The sequence below is a fragment of the Arvicola amphibius genome, chromosome 8 (assembly GCF_903992535.2).
Source record: "Arvicola amphibius chromosome 8, mArvAmp1.2, whole genome shotgun sequence".
Lineage (NCBI taxonomy): Eukaryota > Metazoa > Chordata > Mammalia > Rodentia > Cricetidae > Arvicola > Arvicola amphibius.
The window spans coordinates 96148157-96169524 of NC_052054.1; positions in this window are offsets into that span (position 1 = coordinate 96148157).

The following is a 21368-nucleotide window of genomic DNA, read 5'->3' on the forward strand; positions in this document are numbered from 1 at the left end:
TATGAACATGTTCTGCAAGTAGCTTTGTAGTAGGATTTAGAGTCTTTTGGGTATATGGCCAGAAATAGCATAGCTAAGGCATATGTTAGGCCTATATTTAATCCTTTGAATTTTATAAAAGAATTCATTGAATATCCTTCACTGTAACTATTACTTATGAAAAAGCACATTGTCTATGTTTTCTTCACTTAAGAGTAGGGTATTGAACTAAATGATTAGCTAAGTAAATGCACACAGGGAAAACTTAAGAAGAACGTTATCTTCAGAAACAGAGACTTACCTTCGACTTCTGAGAGGCAGTCAAATGCAACAAAAATAATCTACATTGCTTTGGGAGTCATTTGGACTACGTAGAACATCAACTCAAATAGATATCCTCAATTCCCAAAAGTTATTTCTGTTATGTTTTACCTATGTATCATACATATATGACTCATTATAATGTTTAAAAATGATATTTCAATCATCAGAAAATACAATGTCTGCAATATTGTAGAGGATAAAAATGATTTTGAGTTGAAAATAACCAATTAGCAAAATAAATAAATAAATAAATAAATAACCCTAATGGGTAAATACTTAAAAGCCAAGACTATTTCCTACTAAACTCCAAATTTTCTAAAAGTCCTTGAAGAAGTGTTTTGGTACAAATCCCTTGTCCTAGAGCTAGAATATTAAAAGACCTCTCATCCAGAATAAAAATTAATTGCTTTCTGCTTATAAATTCCATTGTTGTAAGCGTATGCACTTTCTTTCTGCTAATGAAAACAAAATTAACATTTTCAAGGTAAACAACATTTCCCTTGCATGTGTTAAAATGGCTAAATGATTCTGTCACATATTTTTTTCATCAAGAATTTCACTTACAAGTTTCTAATCTTTAAGTTTCCAAAGCCTTAGAGTTTAATTTAGCATTCCTGTGTTGCAGCAGCTCCTACTAGCAGGAAGGAACATGGTGCCAGATTCTAATTGACATCTGTAGAGTATCCTGTAATTTTTCATTGGTCTGTCAGGTGATTTAACTTCTGCCCTGCTTGTTTTTAATTAATGAATCAAAGGGATGCTGTTTTCCCTGTTTGTGAAAGTAACAAACAAGACAAGCTTTATCATTTATACAATAAGACAAAAGAAAATGCGCGCCCTCTACTATCAAAGAGAGCCATACAGTGATGGAAGTTGCACAGTCAGCATAGGTGAATTTCATCATAGGTGAAGGCCTTTTTAAGGCATTTGTCTGTTCTTGATTGTGCAGCTAGATAAGAGCATGTTTAAAGCTTGTTGTAGGTGGACCTCTCCCTCAGAGTCAGCAGTTAGTTGAAAGCAGGAACAAAAACCTCAGGACTTCAGATACTGGCCATAAGAATGGGATCTGAGTCATATCTTTGGCCCAGTGCAGATACATGAGGCACAAGACTGCTGTCCAGGGAGAGGCTTTCCAATAAAGATCAAGGGTATTCCATTGTCATCTTCTTCTAAGAGTTAATTCCAATGACCCTGTCAATCATCTAAGCAAGAAAATCCCCCCCCCCCAACCGAAAGCTATTTATACATAGACTTTAAAAATAGTACAAAACCTACCTAAAATGGAGGTCGGCAATGGGGTCTCTTTAGCCATTATCTGCTCTCACTGCTGGAGAACGTGTTCTTTTGTATTTATTCTGACATGAACTACCTCTCTTCTGTGCTCTTCTGAATTCTTTTATGGGGAATCACAAGGGGAAGGAAGCCAAGAGAGGCCGGGTAACACTTACTGTAAAGAGAAAATGTTATTTCTAGCACAATTTATCATCATTAGTCATGTCACACAAAGACCCAAAGGACCATTTAGAATGTCAGTACCACTTGATGGATGGAGAATTGTAGAGAGAAAGAGAAAGGTCTTCCAAACTGAGACACCAATCATATTTTTTTTCTTTCCAAATTGTTTTTACCCCGTAAAGAATCCCTGTTGTTTGATGGTTTGGGGTTGACTTTTTCCAGGGATGCAGCTACTGACAGTGCTCATGCTGTTATGAAGAAGACCTCATGCACGCTTCTGTCAGTCATCCTCATTGATCTCCTCGACTCACTGAAGAAAATAAAGACATCAAAGCAACTGGTTGGAAAAAGGGAGGTTTTCAGAAGAATTTAGTCATAGATATAGAGGGAAAGAGTATAAAAATGATTGCCACACATTGTATGCATGCATGGAAATGTCACAATAAAAATTTGCTACTGTATATAATCAACATATGCTAGCAAAACCAATTTTAAAAATCCATGATGTCATATTTGTGTCACTATGACAAAAAAAAGTAATGAGAAAATCAAATTAAAACAAGAAAATTATCTTGTCTCCTCATTTCAGACTACTTTCCTTGCCCCTGTTAAGTGTGGACAATGGAGAAGATAGTTCTACATGGCAGGACATTGATGGAGGAAAATGTTCACTTCACAGGGGCCAGGATTTAACAAGACATAGAAGAAAGAGCTGTTGTTTTTGTTTGGCTCAGAACATTCTTACAGTAAACTAACTTTCTGAAAGAGTCCCATATTTTAATTACCTTTAGTTCCCAATAGCACTACCAATTGGGGACCTACTCCTAAACTTCAAGAAATATTAAAGTCCCAACCATAACACAGAAATTTTTAATTGTATAGTGACCATGTGAAATGCCTTTGTTCTTGCCCTTTCAAAATGCCCTCCTCTTTAAACTTGAATAGAAGGCCAACAATCACTTTTACCCTGATTCCATTCTTGCAGGAATTTTCTCTAAATAACCTAAGGATAGGCATGTTGGAACTTTCCATATAAGATAAATACATCCTTCAATAAAGAAGATCCAGGAGCAAGCCAGGCATAGTCATACATCCCATAATAACAGCATCAAGAGACTGGAGTAGTAGGATTATGAGTTGGAGATCAGTCTTAGCTACCTAGTATGACTCTGTATCAAAAAAATAACCAAAACAAACATTGAAAGTTTTAGGGATGACATATAGCAAGACACAAATTGAGTAAAGTCTAGACAAAATATTATGATGTTAAAATAAACTAGTTGGAAAGTATTGATAAAACTAGAGATCATTTTAAGAAATTAATGGAAATCACAGACTAGGATTAGATTATTTTCAACATATCAATATTCTAATTCTAAAAATTTTACTTTACACATTTCAATGGGATCTACAGCCTTTCTGAAGTATAAAAATCAATTCTTATAGAAAAAATGAACATGAAACAATTGGAAAAATGCATGTTGATTATGCTATCCATGTTTCAGTCTTAAATACATAATTGAGAAACTCTCATATAGCAGTTGTAAATTTAAAAATCACTCCTCATGAGATATGATTGTAACTAACATGAATATAATTAAAATAATGTCTATTTTGAGCCCAAGATGATTCAAGAAAAATGAAGATACAATAAGAGACAACTCCCCCAAAATAACATGAAATCTTCTATAGATTTGATACAACTGTAAAACAAAACTTGTTAAAGAAAATATAATTACAATTTTATCCAAATTATCTGAACAATGATTACTTAGTCACAAATTTTAAACATTATTAATGCATTTTCTCTGATTTGAAAACATCGTTAATCAAATTTCCTTTTAAAAGACTTTTGTTTTTGTAATGAAGCTCTATTGTGCTGACTGTAGACATGATAATAGGTATCCTAAAAGTAGTTATTTAACCTATTTATCAATATTTTTTACTTAAGGAAAATCTGAGTGCCAATAAATAAAAAAAATGTACTTCCACACTTTGAAGTGGTGGTTATGACTGGGAAGAATAACTATCTTGATCCTAATTAGCTATGTGTACATTAGAAAAATATTTTTATATGTCTTTATATTCCTAGTGTTTGTTAGAGAAAAAAAAAGTATGAATGGAAAAGATGAATGTAAGAACTTGGGAGAATATAAAGCCCTGCCATGACATTCTTTTTATCTGATTATTGTGCTTTCTGTTTTGCTCAACTCTTTACCTTTTAAAGTTGGGTTAAACAATTTTGGAGATGAAAATATTCTATGCTTTTGTTTTAAATAGATGTTAAAAAAATTATAAGTCTTCTTAAGAAAATAATTTTCATTACAAAATATATGGAATATTAGCTGGAACAATACATTAGTCTCTACAGTCTAAAGTTGGTATTTAAGGAAGCATCTACCACATGTCAGAGTTAAGTATTGAAGTAATAGCAGTAATGAAAAATTAGGAAAAATGCTAACAGTATGAGTAATTGCTCATTCTATCATACATATAAACAAAACTGGTAAGAAAGTATTTGAAAATAAGTTAATGAAGAATTGAGGAAATCTAAAGAAAATTATAGCACTTTTTTTGAAAATATTAAAAGAGGCAAAAGATTAAGTTATCACAGAAAAAAATTCCCTATACTGTGAGAATGTGATTTTCTTCATCATTCACTGAGATGTTGGAATTTGTTTGCTGTGGAATATCCCTTTACAATGTGTGAATATGTGCCTCTGAGAATAGTTTAATAAAGAAGATGACTGGCCAATAACCAAACAGAATAAGGTTAGATAGGAAAACCAGACTAGGCAAATGTTAGTAAGAAGGGCAGAGTCTAGAGTCACCAGCCAGATGCAGAAGAAGCAGATGATGAATGTGCCATGCTATAAAGGTACCACTACATGGCAGAACGTAAGTAATGAATATGGGTTAACTTAAAATGTAAGAGCTAGTTAGTAATAAGCCTGAGCTATTGACCAAGCATTTGTAACTAATAATAAGCATTTGAGTGATTAATTGAAAGCAGATGCAAGACAGGAAAGCTCTGCCAACAATTGTTGAAGAGAGAAACTTGTTAGGAAAGTTTTAAGTTTTTGTATGTATTGTGTGATTTTTTTTGTCTTGTTTATGTCAAAACTAGTAATTTCAAGAAGACTATTTTTGTCTGGGCTTAATTAGCCATTACTAACATGAACTTTTTTAAACTAAACAATAGATCAGAGTTATATTTTTGGAAATCAAATGAACTATATTTTATGATTATGATTTGATGCAGAATACTGTTCATGTTTTCTTTGACTATACATATATAACAATATTTCTTACTCAGTTATTGGGTTAACCAATTAACTTTTCCAGTTACCAATTAATTTGATTCTCCAAATAATTTTAGTGCTTATGCAGTAACAAAGCTAGCAATTTTTCCATCTTTTTTTGTGGTGGCTTATTTTTAATGTCTTTCTTGTTAAAGATCAATTTACTTTTAACTCTCAAAGATTGAATAAACTTTTCACAACATTTGACAACAATTATAATATGGCAACATACTTACCACGAAGTGTAGGACTGAAATTATAGCTTTTTTTAAAGTTAATTTTTATTTATTATTAGTGTGCATTTGGAGATTTGTGCATGTGTGTGTGTGTGTGTGTGTGTATGTGTGTGTGTGTGTGTGTGTTATGTGTATATGAACCTTCACTGCAAATGCCAGGGTACAAGCATGGAAGGGAGAAGATAACTCTTCAGAGTCTGTTCTGTCTTGTCACCTTTGAGAGGGTTCCAGGGATTGGACTCAAGTTGTCAGCTTGGCAGGGCAAAAGCCTTTACCCATGGAGTCATTTCATCATCCCTGAATTATCTTCTTAAGAGTAATAATTTGTACTTTTATTAATTAATTCTTGCCCTGAGAAATTGTGAACAAATTTTTAATCACATGGAATAAGTTTCTGATGCTACAAAACTGCAATGGGAGACACTAGACAGACAAAAATGAATTGGTGACCTGGCATGGTGACTCATGCTTTCAATCTCCTACACTTAAAGTGGAGACTGGAGAGCCATCTCCCAGCTGTGTACTTAAAGTTTCAGGGGAGAAATTTTGAAGGATATTGGGACAGATGAAACTCTAAAGTTTCTTGGGTCTAGAGAGATGGCTCAGAAGCTAGGAGAACTGTCCGCTCTTCCAGAGGACCTAGGCTCAGCTCTCAACAACTACATGGCAGCCCACAACTGCCTGTAACTCTAATCTTAGGGATTCATCATCCTCTGACCTCTGCAGGCACGAGGCTTTCTTGCACATGGTACACCGATGTACATGCATGTAAAACACCCATACACATAAAATTTAAGGAATTAAATTAAATATACAGGGACTATGGACATATAGATTAACTAAAGCATTTTGTATCATATAAGTCAAGCAGAGCCTTTGGGCAACAGGGACCAAATTTTAATTAAGATTTCTCAAAGTTGCGCGTGTTAAAGCTTGGTCATCGGGGTATTGCTCTTGGAAGGTGGTAGAAATTTTCAGAAATAAAACCGAATGAGTTGACATGATAGTTGGACGTCAGCCATTTCTTCTATGCCACACACTCCATTGAAGTGGTTTACCCAGTATTGAGACTATGATGAGCCCATTAATGCCAGCCCCCAAAGCTCCAGGCCAATTGATTAATTGATGATGAACATACACTAAATAAACATTTTCTCTTTGTGAGATTTTACCTCAGATATTTTAGTGAAAAAGCTTAATGGCATATTTATGACAGAAGTTCTGTTTGTCTGCAGATATACATGGATATCTACTTGTTCCAGAACCAGCTATTAAAGAAACTGTCTTTCCTTTATGAATTGATTCTTATGAAATGATTGATTTTATGGGATGTTGTTTACTTTGATTTCTAAGAACAGATCAATGAATGTGTTTTTCATCTTTTTACAACATTATTATTATGTCTTATTATAGTTTTATGATAAGCCTTAAATGTTTGTAGAGATAGTTTTCCAAGATTCTTCTGTAGTAAGAAGCCTTTTGTACACATTGATTCTTTTGCTCCTCCATGAAAAATACCAATAAGTTTGCTAATAAACAGAAGATAAGTTCTTGAAATTTAGTGAGATAGCGTTGGATTAAATTGATCTATAAACTTGGAAAAACTGCCCTTAATAAATTATTTGTTAATACTGAGCATGGTATGATCTTCAATTTTATATTAATCCTCAACTTTAAGGACTTTCTTTTTCTGAATATGGATTATATATGTTTCACTATAAATATATATAACATTATGATAATGATGTCATTCATTTTAAATCAGACATTAAATTTTGTATATACAAAATAAATTTGCTTTTATATAATTATTTTAAAATTTTGTTTATTTATTTTATGAGTGTTTTGTTAGCATCCATGTCTGTATATTATATGTTTGCGTGATTTCCCCAGATGTCAGACAATGGTATCAGTTCACCTGGGATTAGATTTACATTTGGTTGTGAGCTGCCATGTGAATCTTGGAAACTGAACCAGACTCCTTGGAAAGGCAATCAGTGGTCCTCCCCTGTGCACTTTCTATATATATTATGCAGTGTTTACTCTAATTACTCAGTAGTTTTAGGAGATTTTTGACAGGTTTTAGTTTCCTATATAAACCACTGTTTCAGCAAGCATTGATAGTTTTATCTCTCAGTTTTTCCATCTCCATAAACTTAATTTGAGTTTTTTTATCTTCAATGGAATTATTTCCAATAAAAGGCCAAGAGTTTTGACAGATATCATCCTTGTCTTTTTTCTTTATCATAGGGGTAAAGTAACCAGTTCATCCTCACTAAGAATTGTGTTGGTTCTAGATGCTTTGTTAAAATAATGTATTAAGGAGTTAGCTGAGTTTTTAATCCTCGATGAAGTCTGAATTTTATCACGTGATTATTTTTGTCATGATTTATATGATCATATGATTTCTATCTCTAGTCAAGTGATATAAACAGTTAATTCTACTGATTTGTAAATTAAAGTTTCCATTTCTTTCCAGAAACCTCTGACTTGAAAATATCATAAGCTTGTAAATTTGGCATTTAATTGCAAATACTTTAAAATTCTGGCCTTTTATTCATGAAAATTATCAAATGGCAATTTTCTTTTATCTCTAGGTTTTTATTTAGTGTCCAATTAGGTTAATGCTAGCTTGGTTGAATGAGAGAAAATAGCCGCTAGTTCTTTAATAAATTGATTTAGCCTTTTAAAGTTGTTGCAACAAATTAGAGCAAGCGAGGTAGTTAAAACAGTACAAACTTATTCTTTCATAGTTTGCAGTTCCAGAAGTGTGAATTAGAGTTGGATACAGGTATACTTTCAGCAAAACCTCCAGGGAAGGATGTTTCCATGCATCTTCCAGCTTCTGGAAGTACAAGGTGTCTGCTTGTTTATGGTGGTGTATGTTTAGTTTCAACCTCATATTTACAGAACTGTCTCATCTCTCTACCTTTGTTTACCCATGGCACTATCCTGTTTCTGTGTTTGTATCTAAGGGTTTTTTCTTTCTCCTAAAAGTCATATTTGGTTGGTCCTCATTTAAGGGACTTATTTTAGTTTAAAATAAATTTAAAAGTTTCACAGTCTTGTTCTAAAATATCACAGGTATAGATAATGGAGACAGGAATTTAATGTATATGTTAGATGTACACAACTCAAGAACAAGTAATCTACTCTGGCTCCCTGGCTTCCTAAAACTCAGATTCTTCTTTTCAAAATATTTTCATCCTATCTGGATGCTACCTGCACTTTTTCTTTCCCTCTTCTGGAGGTATCTCTAAATTCACAGTCTTATTATCACATCCCTTGGAGGTGATAGATAGGATACAATTTATCACAGATCAAAATATTTAACACTGCAAATCATGAAACCAAAAACAATGTATTTGCTTCAAATGAACAAGGAAAAGAAAAAAACAATGACATCTTGAATTTTGCATGCAAATGGATGGAAATAGAAAACACTATTCTGAGTGTGAATCTTCATCTGGAGATGGATGGAGCTAGAGACAGAGCCCCACATTGGAGCACCGGACTGAGTTCCCAAGGTCCTGACGAGGAGCAGAAGGAGGGAGAACATAAGAAAGAAAGTCAGGACCCTGAGAGAACCTTCATCTGGCAATGAAGAGATAAAGACAGAGCCACACATTGGTGGACCGAACTGAGCGGCTAAGGTCCAAATGAGGAGCAGAAGGAGGGAAAACATGAGCAAGGAATTCTGGACTGTGAGGAGTGCTCCCACCCACTGAGATGGTGGGGCTGATCTATTCAGAGCTTACCAAACCCAGCTGGACTGGTACTGAAAAAGTGTGAGATAAAACCGGTCTTCCTGAACATGGCAGACAATGAGGGCTGCTGAGACGCCAAGGACAATGACACGGGATTTGGACCCTACTCCACATACTGGCTTTGGGGGGGGGGGGGGGCTGGCCTTTTTGGATGCTCACCTTCTTAGACCTGGATCAAGGGGGGAGGAACTTGGACTTCCCACAGGGCAGGGAACCCTTACTGCTCTCTGGACAGGAGAGGGAGGGGGAGTGGAGAAGGGAGGGGGGTAAATGGGAGGCGGGGAGGAGGCGAAAACTTTTAATAAATAAATAAAAAAATAAAATAAAAAAGACTAAGACTTTATATTATATTTTTGTCAGATTTAGTCAAGAATGATTTTGAATTGAAGCTTTTTAGTATCAAAATAAAAACCTTTTAATTGTAGATGATGAGTTCAGTAAAGAAATTAAGATAACCATTCATTGGGCAATAGAAGAACAAGTTTGTACCAAACTGAGACTGTCTCCGGAGAAGGCAAAGAAAAGCAATTATATCAGACTCAATAACCAGAACATTTAGAGGTAAATTTTAAGTTTGGGCAGTCAGCAAGGGCTGCAGCCAGGACACATTAAACATGATTAACTTATACATTTAGTGACCATATTTATGCATTTAAACCAGACAAAGCTTTTTTTTTTTTTTACTTGTTTTTTAGTTGAATTTTTAGGCGGGGGAGGGGCTGCAGGCTTTTTGTACGTTTCTAATGATTCTGCTCCTGCAGCTGCTCCACTCTGGTGTTTCCTGCTGTGCCACTTTGGAGCAGGCGTCATTTTGTGAGACCAAAACCAATTATCGCCCAGGAGAAGTGGCTGACAGTGGCCATCCTCAGTGCCTGGCCTTGCAGTCGCCTCTGCTCTCCGCTGTCCTCGTGGCTCCTCCTTGGCATCAGGTCTCACTGCAGTACCTGTGGGGGAGGGGCGGTCCTCTCCATGGCTGCTGGCAGTGCTAGAACCGACAGGAGCCTGCGGAAGCCTGGATTCCTGAGGAAGAGAGGGGCAGGGAAGGCTGGCAAAATTTACTGTTAAATTCCTGAAATCCTGGAAGTGAGAGAATAGGATCTGAAAAGGCCTGAGGCTCAGAGGAACCTCCTGGTATAAGGACCGATATTGTAGGGCTTTGTCAAAGACGGTTGAGAAATCTTTGTGGCAGGCTCGTCCAGGTGAGCTGACGACTGAAGCCCCGGACTTGATTGTGCCAATTTGAAGGCAAAAAGTGGCTGACTCTTGGCTTCAAAGTTAGGCTGAAGAAGACATCCTTAAGATCTAGAACTGAGTATACATTTGAAGCTCCGGAGAGAGGGAGTTTAGGAGATTTTAGGGGTTGGAAATTGTAGCATGAATGTCTTTAACCCGTTTGTTAATCTCCCTACGATCTTGCATGCGTTGATAGTCACTGGTCCCTGGCTTCTTAACTGACAGAAGTGGGGTGGTCTACGGAGACTGGCAAGGCACCAGGCTTTCATGCTCCAGGAACCGATTAATGTGTTTAGCAATGTCTAACTTGGCTTCTGGGGTCATGGGGTACTGCCTCACCCTGACAGGTTGGGCATTGGCTTTTAAGGCAACTACAGCTGGGGCTCCTGATGGCTAGTCCTGGTGAGTTAGTTTCTGCCCACACTCCTGGGATAGAACGCTGGAGTTCAGCCATTAGAAGAGATACCTTTAAAGCAAGAGTCTGTTAGAAGAGTCTGTATTCTTTTAGATCTAGGCATAAGGCATAGACTTCGGGCCGTGGGGAGACTGTCACCCTCTTCCCAGTGAAATGAATTTGGGCTTTTATCTTAGCCTCTTAGCCTTAGTCTCTTTCCAAGAGGTGGTAAGGGCATTCAGGGATAACTATGAAGGAATGCATAACTTTCTTTTTTCCCAATTTTAAGGTCTGTTTTGTGGTCCATGGTTGTAGGGCCATTCATGCATACCCTTGAAACCATGTTTGTCTGATAGAGGCCCCAGTGGAGTTAACACCGAATGGTGAGCACCAATGTCCACTAGGAAATCAACAGGTTGCCCCTCCACTTTTAGGGTTATCTAAGGCTTAAGGAGAGGCTTTAAACCCCGTCTCCTTCAGTCATCTGGACCCACCAATTTTAGAACTTTTTGTCCCTTCTTCCTTTGTGGCCATTGCCCATTGACTACGTGGGTCAGTCTGTGTTCCCTCTTCCCATTAGGCCTTCAGCTCTTATCTGCCAGTAAGACTTTGACTAGTCCATGAACTTGCTTATCCTCAGGTGTTTCTCTGTTGTTATAAACCTTAGTGGCTCTAACAATCAATTTAGTCAGATTTTTACCTTTAGATCTTTTGAGCTGTTGGATCTTCCTCTTAATATCTGGGGCTGCTTGGATGACGAAAGCCAGGTTGTCTTTCATTTGATCCTCGGGAGCCTTAGACAGATTGGTGGGCTGTCTAGCAGGTACTCGGAGACCACCTTGTTAATGACTGCCTCATCATTAGTGGGTCGGCCATCTCATTCTGGAAGCTGCTTATGGCATTCTCGCTGAATTCTATCTCTTTCTTCAGTGGTGAACATTATCTGGAGGAATTGCTGGCAATATCTCCCCCCAGGTTGATAACAGGACAGTATCTAGGAGATCTATTAGCGCTTGGGGTTTCTCAGTAAAGGAAGGAGTTTGTAGTTTTAATTATACAGATTACTAGTTGAAAGGAAAAATAGACCAGGTGGGGAATTCCCATTCTTATCAGAAGGTCCCACAGTGTGGAGGGGGAGAGCAGGAGCCGCCGCCATGGACCACCTACCACCCACCCACCTGTGGCTTCCCTGAAGGAGTGAAAAATGGTCTCAGCACAGAAGAAAAAAGTTGAGGAGGAGGAAGAGGGGAGGGAGAGGCACTCTGCAAGGGAGTGGAAGGTTTGGGTGAGATGGAGGTGGAAGTGGAATCAGCCCTCAGAGGGGAGTTTCTAGCCTGTCTGGGAAACAGAGGGTTATATGGGGGAGGGAAAAAGGTCTCTCTCAGGATCGATTGGTGGGGGCAAGACTGCAAGAGTACCTGATCCATGGCTCTTCCTTTTGACTTCTTTAGTAGAACAGGAAGGATGTTAGTCTCATTCTCTGGAGAAGGAAGGAGAGAGATATTAGCCATGAAGGAGGGTGAATCAGAGGTAGCGCCAGGCCACTATAGTACTTGGTCTGGGTGAACTGGGTGACTGGAAACAGTCTCCTGCACTTTAAGGATAAACTCAAGGTCAAAGGATCCTGCAGAAGGCCAGCCAACCTGAAAGGCTGGCCATTCTAGAGAGCAGAAGGTCTTGAGGAGCTCTGGCTTCACACAGGCTTCAGAGGCTAGAGCGGCCTCCCTCTAGCCTTGAGTCTCCTTGAGTCTCCAGACTATCCTGACATCAGATACCAGAACCAGAATCTTACCAATTGCTAAAAACATAATAATAAAGTTTACCAAAAACCAGAGACTGGGGTGTCCCCTCAAAACCAAGTTTGTTCTCCCCATATGGGCCACCTAATGTTGGGTCCAGGGGTGTACACAAAGATGAGGACAGAACACCAAAGCCTAATAAACAAGAAGCAAACTTTATTGCAGAAACCAGAATCCAGGAAAAAAATAAATAAAATAAAAAAATCCCCATGGGGCACAAAAAGCTCATCAGCTACCTGAGACCACAGCCATAGACGCGGGTTTTGTTAGGCTGTGGCAGAAGCAGGTTTCTGAACCCACTTTTTTTTATAGTAGGGCCACCAAGCATTAGGTCTGAACAAAGGAATTTTTACAATCTCAAGGTAAAATTCAGATATAGATTGCCTTACTTTACAATCTCTATTAACAAAGTTTTTCAGTTAAACTAGTGTTTGTACTTAATCTATTGTCTTTCTTGGTACTTCCTGGTAGTGTTTACTGAAACCCTGTGATCTCCCCATTGATGCTGCCAGTTTCACATAGTAGGGATAATACAAAACCCAGAGGTCATATATCTATTTCCAAAAAGTTGACTCAGCTCATATCCATAGGCTAGCTCTCAGTTTGCAGAAAGATGCTTTGGCCTTGTGAATAGAGCTATGGGTTGTAAAATAAAACAACCCACTTTAATAGTTAATCCTCAAGCTGTTGAGAAAGCTGCCGACAGTCTGTTTTCATTTTCCTGGGCTTATAACTTTACATTTTTTTATTTTTACATTTTTATTCCTATAATCTACATTTTTATTTTTTGATTTTTGGAACCTTTACTGCTAAAACTCTTAATATTTTAAGACAGATATGCTTAAAATAATTAAGGAAAAGTTCTGGTTACATTTCAAAGTGCATATGTTTACTCCTAACTGACCTAAATGTGACACAGCTTTTCACTATTAAAATCTAATGGAGGGGCCAGAGAAAAACTTCGGCCAGTAGAAGTATTTGCTGCAAAGCATGGTGACCATAGTTCCATTCCCAGAACCCACAGTAAAGGAGGTGAGAGTTGAAAGCACAGTTGTTCTCTGATCTCCCTATTCATGCCTTGGCTTTCACAGGCCTACACTGCAGCACACACAAACACACACACACACACACACACACACACAAATATACACACAAAACATAAACATACATATACAAACGCACAAATACACATACAAATATATATGTACCCACAAACATATAAAAAACATATATACTCACATACACACAAAAACACACACATATACACAGATGCATATGCACATGTACATACACACACTCACAAAAATACAATGCACACACACAGAGAGATGCAAAATAATAAAATACAATAATATTATTTTAAATTATTTTTAAAATAAAATAATTAAGAGTATAGTGATAATAATAAATAACAATAATGACATAATTTTAATTTTTATCCTGCTACTTATGGTATAATTAATAAAGAAGCCTTAGATAACTTTATCCCTAAAAATTGATTAATAATCTGTATCCAGTAACCCATTATCATTTAATTGCTCCTTGAAGCTATTTACTAGACAGAATGATCTTGTTTATTCACATGTTTATAAATGATGGTGAGGGGGTCATAGGTTTGCTTTATGATTTCAATTCTGTGATGTACTTATAAAGAATTGTTATTTTTTTTCTCTATGACAAGAACAATGATGACTTCCAAGCTTTTGAGTTTAACTCAGAATTTCTGAAGTATTAACAACTTTCATTTTATGGTGAAAGGATGACTTTTTGAAGCATAGTAATGGTTATTTAAAGTGGTAAAATACTATCCAAAATAGAATTTGCTGAATGTCAGGTCTGAAAAATTATCCTTCATCTTCTATGTTAGTTTTAGTTTTAAAATACTGCACTTGCTAAAATAACCCTGTAATTTCCATTTGCTATACAAAAAAAAAAAGCATTTAGTTTGCTTTCCTAACCATGTCCCTCATCTCTAAATTGGAATGACTTTCAGCTATTTTATGGATTAATGTAAGGTTAAATTTAATGAGAGAAGTAATAGCATCAAAAGCAGATGTTATTTAGACATAAATAATAAAATATGAAGTGTTTACATGTTTTACTTTCCCTAATGTTCCTCTAAAACATGAAATATCATCTTCTTACAAAATTTATTTCAAAAGAAAGAAACCAGAAGTGTGAACTTTTAAATAGCTAAATCTGGTACACTGTGGCATAATTCTTAGGGCTAATTATAAATTACTAGATCTAAAGACTGTAATAACATATGCTGTAGCCATAATAAATTATCAATTTTATGTCACCTTTTAGTCACTGAGGATAGTGTTCAAAAAATCAATGTTATTGTTTTTGAAGAAGTATTCATTCTCTCCAAGTTTGAAAGATTGCCAAGAATCATAAACATATTGCAGAATAGGTAAAGTTTTGACATATATAAATTGTTACCTCTTTGTCTCTACTTTTTATTCTTATTGACAGATTGGTAATTCAGCAAAAACTTTTGAATGACTATTCAGACTCAAGTTTTGTGTTAATTGTTTTCCAAATTTGAAGATGTATTAGGCAGCCACTGACTTTAAAAAGCAATATATTTACATACATTTACATACACACCAATATGGATTTGCACCCACATTGCAGAGTCAGGTGTGCTTGACCCAAGCAAGCTCATACAATTTACAGCTACTTCTTTAATTGGGCTCAAGAATTCATAGCTATCTTCCACATTTTCCCATATTTTTATGAGTATATCATAACCTACTATGATGTTCCATAATACAACCAGTCTAGACAGAACTGACTTCACACACGTTTAGCTATTTGAGTTGATTTGTTATTAATAATCCAGCCATCATGGGATCCCAGCAGAACATGTTTGAATCGTGTGCAGTTAGGAGACAGCATTAAACTGTTACACAAATGTGTCACACATGATGCATTCTCCCAAAGCTGAGTATTTTATCATTCTTGACTGAAATTACAAATGCAGTTCTCAAAAATATAAGAGGAAGTTTATAGGTACAGCTTAGAGAATATGTAAAAGTGCATTTGCCTTGATGAAGTCAGATGTTCCTCTTTTCAGATTTTTTATTCAGTGTTGTGAAAGATGACGGTTCACAGATGACTCCTTCATAGTTGAGTTTCTTCTGTAGTCTTGTTAATTCTAGGTATCTTCGCAGTATAATGTAGTAGTCTTGCTGCCGTATTTGCTTTCTATTTGACTTAGAGCAGAGGAGAATGTGAAGGCAGTCGTGGGCCAGCACAAAGAGCGTTAGAAAGTCAGCCAATCAGGTCATATAATCACTCTGAGACTCGGACTCTGGGGCAAGAAAATTAATATAAAAAGCAGCATGTAAGAGGGCGCTTGCTAGGAATTGTTCATATATGAACTATTTGAAAGTTAGAACATCTAGCTTGTTGGAAATGTTCACTATCAGGCTAGTTGAACATCTAACTTTTTTGGAGATATTCACTCTCAAATTTATCCACATGTTTAAAGCATATAACAGTCTTCGGTCTGTGCATTTGTATTGTATAGTAGCAATAACTACAGTGGAACTGGTGAGCAGTGGTGGTGTGAAGGGGACAGTTGTGGGTCTGTGTTAGATATCACAGGATTAGTTCTGATAATACCTCATAGCTTTGCCCTTACATTCTTATGCACACATTATCCTTTGGTAGTAATTTTTCCATGTCTGGTTAATATCTGTTTTAAAGTCATATATTCGTTGCTAGTTTTTGAGTCCAAAATCAGCCAAGCTTCTCTCTTCCATCTTACAAGAGTGAAATCTCTCATCCTCTGCAACTCAGAACACCCAGTGCCAATTTATTGCTATGATCCCAAGAGTTTGAAGCAGCGGTGTTAGAATGTATAAGTTTTCTCAAAAGATATAAGTTTCAGCTAAAGAGGATCATGCTAAGATTGAGGTCAGTGGTCCAATCCCTAATCACTGCAATGAGATTATGACTCTTATCACTTTTATTTAAAGGTCATGCTAATTTATTGGAATATCGTCAGAAGCTTTTCCGAGTCGTGAATAAAAATTTCACATAATGACAATCTCATATAAATATTCATAAAATGTCAGGGATTGTACCATTTCTGTACCTATGTCTAAAGTTGCAGTATAGTATTTGGGTCACAGAAATATAGATGGCATGGAACTTTGCTCATATGAAGAGTATATAAATGGAAATGTGACTAACACATGAAAATCGAGTTAATTCACAATTTATAAAGAGATGGGAGCTTCATAAAAGTGACCCTTGAAGAGAACAGGAAGTGAGCCTATATCCCAGTAGTGCTTCCATCACGCATACTGCACATTTCACTCCTTATTTTAGCCCATGAACTGTGTTCACTATTTTATCACAGGGTGGGAGCTTAGCTTCTAATGCAAAACTGTGTATTACAGCTGTACCACTAATCATTTTGTGTGAACATAACACACGTCCCTTGCAATTAGTGCAAAATGCAGCTGCATATGAAGTTGAGGTAGTTGTATTTTATCTGCTAGAGTTAATTACCTCCCACATTTGTTTTGATTTTCTAGAAACAGGAAAAAAAAGTTAAAAAAAGAAAAATGTTATGTGTTTATATATGTTTGTGGGTATATATGGGTGATAATTTTTCCCAACTGAAAATGAACTTAGGCAATTTTAATAGTTCTACAATATACTTTTTAATATAACACTAAAATGCTAAAGTATATAGTTTTACTTTAATGAGAAAAATTATATGCTTTCTTTTTCATTTTGTATTCCTAGAGGTTACATGAACAGAACATTGTACACTGAGATAAGGGCATATTCATTGTTCCTCATTTTCACTGTGGACATTCTCACCTGCAGTTTCTCAAAAAAAACACTTGAGAGCTAATTAAGGAAACTAGTTACAACATCAGGTAATGGCTAGATTCTAATTACATGTCTCTGGCAAGGAACACTGCTCTCCCTTTAAATGACATTGTTATATAAGCTCATATTTTGGTTTTGTTTTTATTGTCCTCTTAATTCTGGTGTTGAAATTGGCTGTGATTTCCTCAGGTTGTATGCTGTCCATCCAGCCATTCCAGGAATGTGGATAGAGAAAGTTGAAGGAATACTGCAGTTTTAATTGTAACAATTCACTGTAGCAAATGCATCAGTGATACAGCGATTGCTGTGCAAGGAAAACCATTTCCTTATGACATAAAGTTACAAGCATAGGAGAAGAAAACCTTTGAGATCCTCATAGTCTCTGGGTTCTGGATTACAAAGGCCATATCATCTAGGGAAAACCACTTCCAAAACTGCCCTGGATTTTGACACCAAGTCTGAAATGAAAAAGGTTGATGTTACAGTCCTCATAGCCTTACAGTTGGTGCATTTCACTCTGGTACAGTTCTATGTTACAGTCCTCATAACCTTACAGTTGGTGCATTTCACTCTGGTACAGTTCTATGGCTTAGGACAATTGATTCAGTTTTTATGAGCTCAGTGTGAGGTTGGTAAAAAAAAAAAAAACTCCAATGAAACGATTTCTTTTTAATTTTGTAGGCGAAGTAGAAAACCAAACTTAGCTATAATCTGAACTCTGAAGGAAATTTTTCATACTCGTGCTTTTTCCAACACCTAGAATACAGCAGTCAGGGATTCTCACACACTTGTGAATGTTCTATTGTTTCACTCACTCATTCATTTAAAGTCACTTCTCACCTCTGTTTAAATTGTTTTGTGCTGTGGGAGCACATTCTGCTCCTTCAGCCAATAGCCTTTAAGATACCAGCCCACTTTGATGTGGTCTCTTATACTGTAAAAAGCAGCTGTAAACGTGTGCTTGCTCTCTTGCTTCCAGCTGTTAGACTTGGTTTCTGGTCCTGCAGAGGACTGTTGTTTAGGAGAGTGATCTGTAAATTTTTCTCTTAAATAAATAACCCTTTATTATAAGTAACTCTGAACTAGTGCGGGGTTATTTTGTATCATCTACCATCAGTTTTGAGATATAGATTCATATTCATGTGTAAGAAATTATACAATCAATGACCTCTTTACATGATTATCCTTAAAGCTAAGATTTTATAAAGTACACAAAACAATATTGTTATTAATAACTATTCAAAATAGCCATGTGAGGTAGGTTGGGATTTGATGCACTATCAAAGTAGCCACTAAACTACAGCCAGAGGGAGAACTCTACAAAATTGGGATAAGGATGCTGAACTGTAACTCTCTACAGCTAAGTTCTTCTAGTTGGGATCTAGGTGGGAAACGACTCAGTTTTCTTTAAGGGACTGGCTACTGCGAGTTTGATCATGCTCTAGTAAGCCTACGGACAACGTAATGGACTTGTGTTTTTTTCTTCATTCATTTATTTATTTATTTATTTATTTATTTATTTGGTGTAGGGGAAGTTACAATGGTTGGGCATGAATCTTGAAGGACAGGGAAGTGAGTGTGATCAGGGTACACAATGATGAAATTTCCAAATAATCAGTTAAAATATTATATTGGAAAGAAAAAAAAAGAAAGAGAAAAGACAGAGGATGTGGGTAGACAGGTAGGTGAATCTGGATATCATTCGGGGGAAGAGTTGGGATGAATATGATCAAAATACAAAATGTATCATATGAAATACTCAAAGAATTAATGTAAAAAATAAAAAAAATATTTTTTAAAATAATATGTATTCTATTTTCTTTCTGTGAAAAATAGACTTCTATATTTTCCCACTTCTTCCTTGGTATACAGAAAGCAGTATCTTATCTCTTGTTTCCATATACCTTATTTTCAAGAATTTTTTATGAATGAAATAATACAATAAATACTCTTAGAATTTAGAATTTTATTTTTCATTTAACATTTCATCATGGAGACCCATATATATATATATATATATATATATATACACACACACACACATCCCTTGCTCATTTAATACTAAATTTGTTCCATGGCATAGTATATGAGAGACTGTGTGAGTATCTGCAAGAAGGTAAAGCATCAGAAGTTTTTATTCTGTTCTATATAAATGATATGTCATACAACCGCTTGAGAATATGGTTTGGCCGTATTGCAGAAAACAATATACGATTTTATCACATAATATAAAAATTACCTCCTTGAATATTTACCAGTCCTATTTATAAATATTATATTCTGAAGGCCTGTTTTCTTGTTGTGTATGTTTCTCAGAAGAACTTTAAAACATTGGTGCTAGGAACACAATAAAAAGAACTGATTCATTCTGTGGGATTTTCTTCTCTATGTTATGAATACCATTGGTTAATAAAGAAACTGTCTTGGCCTTTTGAAGAACTTTGGATGACTGCCCAGGCAGGGAGATGTTTCTGTCAATTTTAGAGTTTTGGAAGTTGTTTACAATGTACTTCATATTTACTTAGATAATATTATATCCTTCTGGAATCTTTGAAGGAGTTGAAGAATTTATAGTTATAGTCTTCCTTAGCTATGGTAAAAAATAAAATAGATATAAATATTGTAACTGTAATTATTGCGTGATATCTATTTTTTATATGTAATTTTTCCATGTTAAAGTTAAAGCCTTCCTTTTCATTTAAACAGAAAATTGGAGGTGATGTGGGATTCCTCTCTGTATGTAAACATTTGAAGTAGTTTATGTTCATATGACACAGTGAAGCTATCCAGGTTCCAAAGGTGACATGCCTTACAGTTCTGATCATGTCACATTCTGTACAGGAAAAACTGCAACAGTGATAAAGGTCCCACACAGCTATTAAGAGTTGAATGGATGTTGACTATGTGAATAGAAAATACTGAAGGTTGTGAGGTTGTGGGATTTTGATACACTGGTCAATGGATAACATTACATAATTTTCAAAACATAGAATTTTTTACCACAAAGAAAATGTTAATATATAAATAAAAATAAAGACATATCAGGATTGGGAGTCATGAAATAAAAAAAAATAAAATACACAAGGCAATGCAATTAGTGGGCAGGTAAAATATTAGTGTATGTAACCCTATATTTGAGTGGACTCCATAAGTCGTAAAGCCTAAAGAAACCATATATAGATATTATTCTGTAAGTTATGAAGCTGTTTCCATGGTAGAAAGTAAAGTTAAATATTCTAGTGATAAATGGAGAAGTTATGATTAAACAATATAATATTACTAGAAAAATGATGTGGTAATTGATTATTAGAAAAAATAACTTGGACTCATGGCTAAATACATACAGATAGACACAAATAGAGCATTATAGATATATATGTATACATATGATATAATACACATATCTATCTATTCAGTCGAAAGGACTAAGAAACAATATTCATGTTTAATGCCCAGATTCTTCTTCATATGTATAAAAAATATCCAATGAAGGACTCTTGGATGAATGATTTGTTCAAAGACTGAGTATGGACACTTAAATATATTGAGAAGCATGGTATCAAGAAGGTAAAGAAATCTTCAAAAAGAAACGATAGAGGGGCTGTAGATTATACACCCATAATTTTTATCTGACCTCATTTCAACAATAAAGAAATTAATATCAAATTATGGCACCATCCCTAACTGCAAGTACATACCTGTATAAATGTGATTGTTCTAAATTTGGAGAATAACCTATTCCTCCAACTATAATTATACAGTTTTTAATTAAGCACATACTCTCCCCTTAAAGACATGGTCCATTATTTTTTATCCCATAATTGTGGGCTATTTGAGGACCTCTCTTTTATAACATGGTATGCAATTTAAAAAAAAAATTAACATTCTTACCTTGGCCATCACTATCTGAAATGATGATTACAGTTTTCAGTGGCGTATCCGTCACCGTCTGGTTGGATGATCAAAGTTAAAGGGAGCTCAGGTAATCAGAGAACATGCAGCAGCTGTCATCAGTGCCTGCA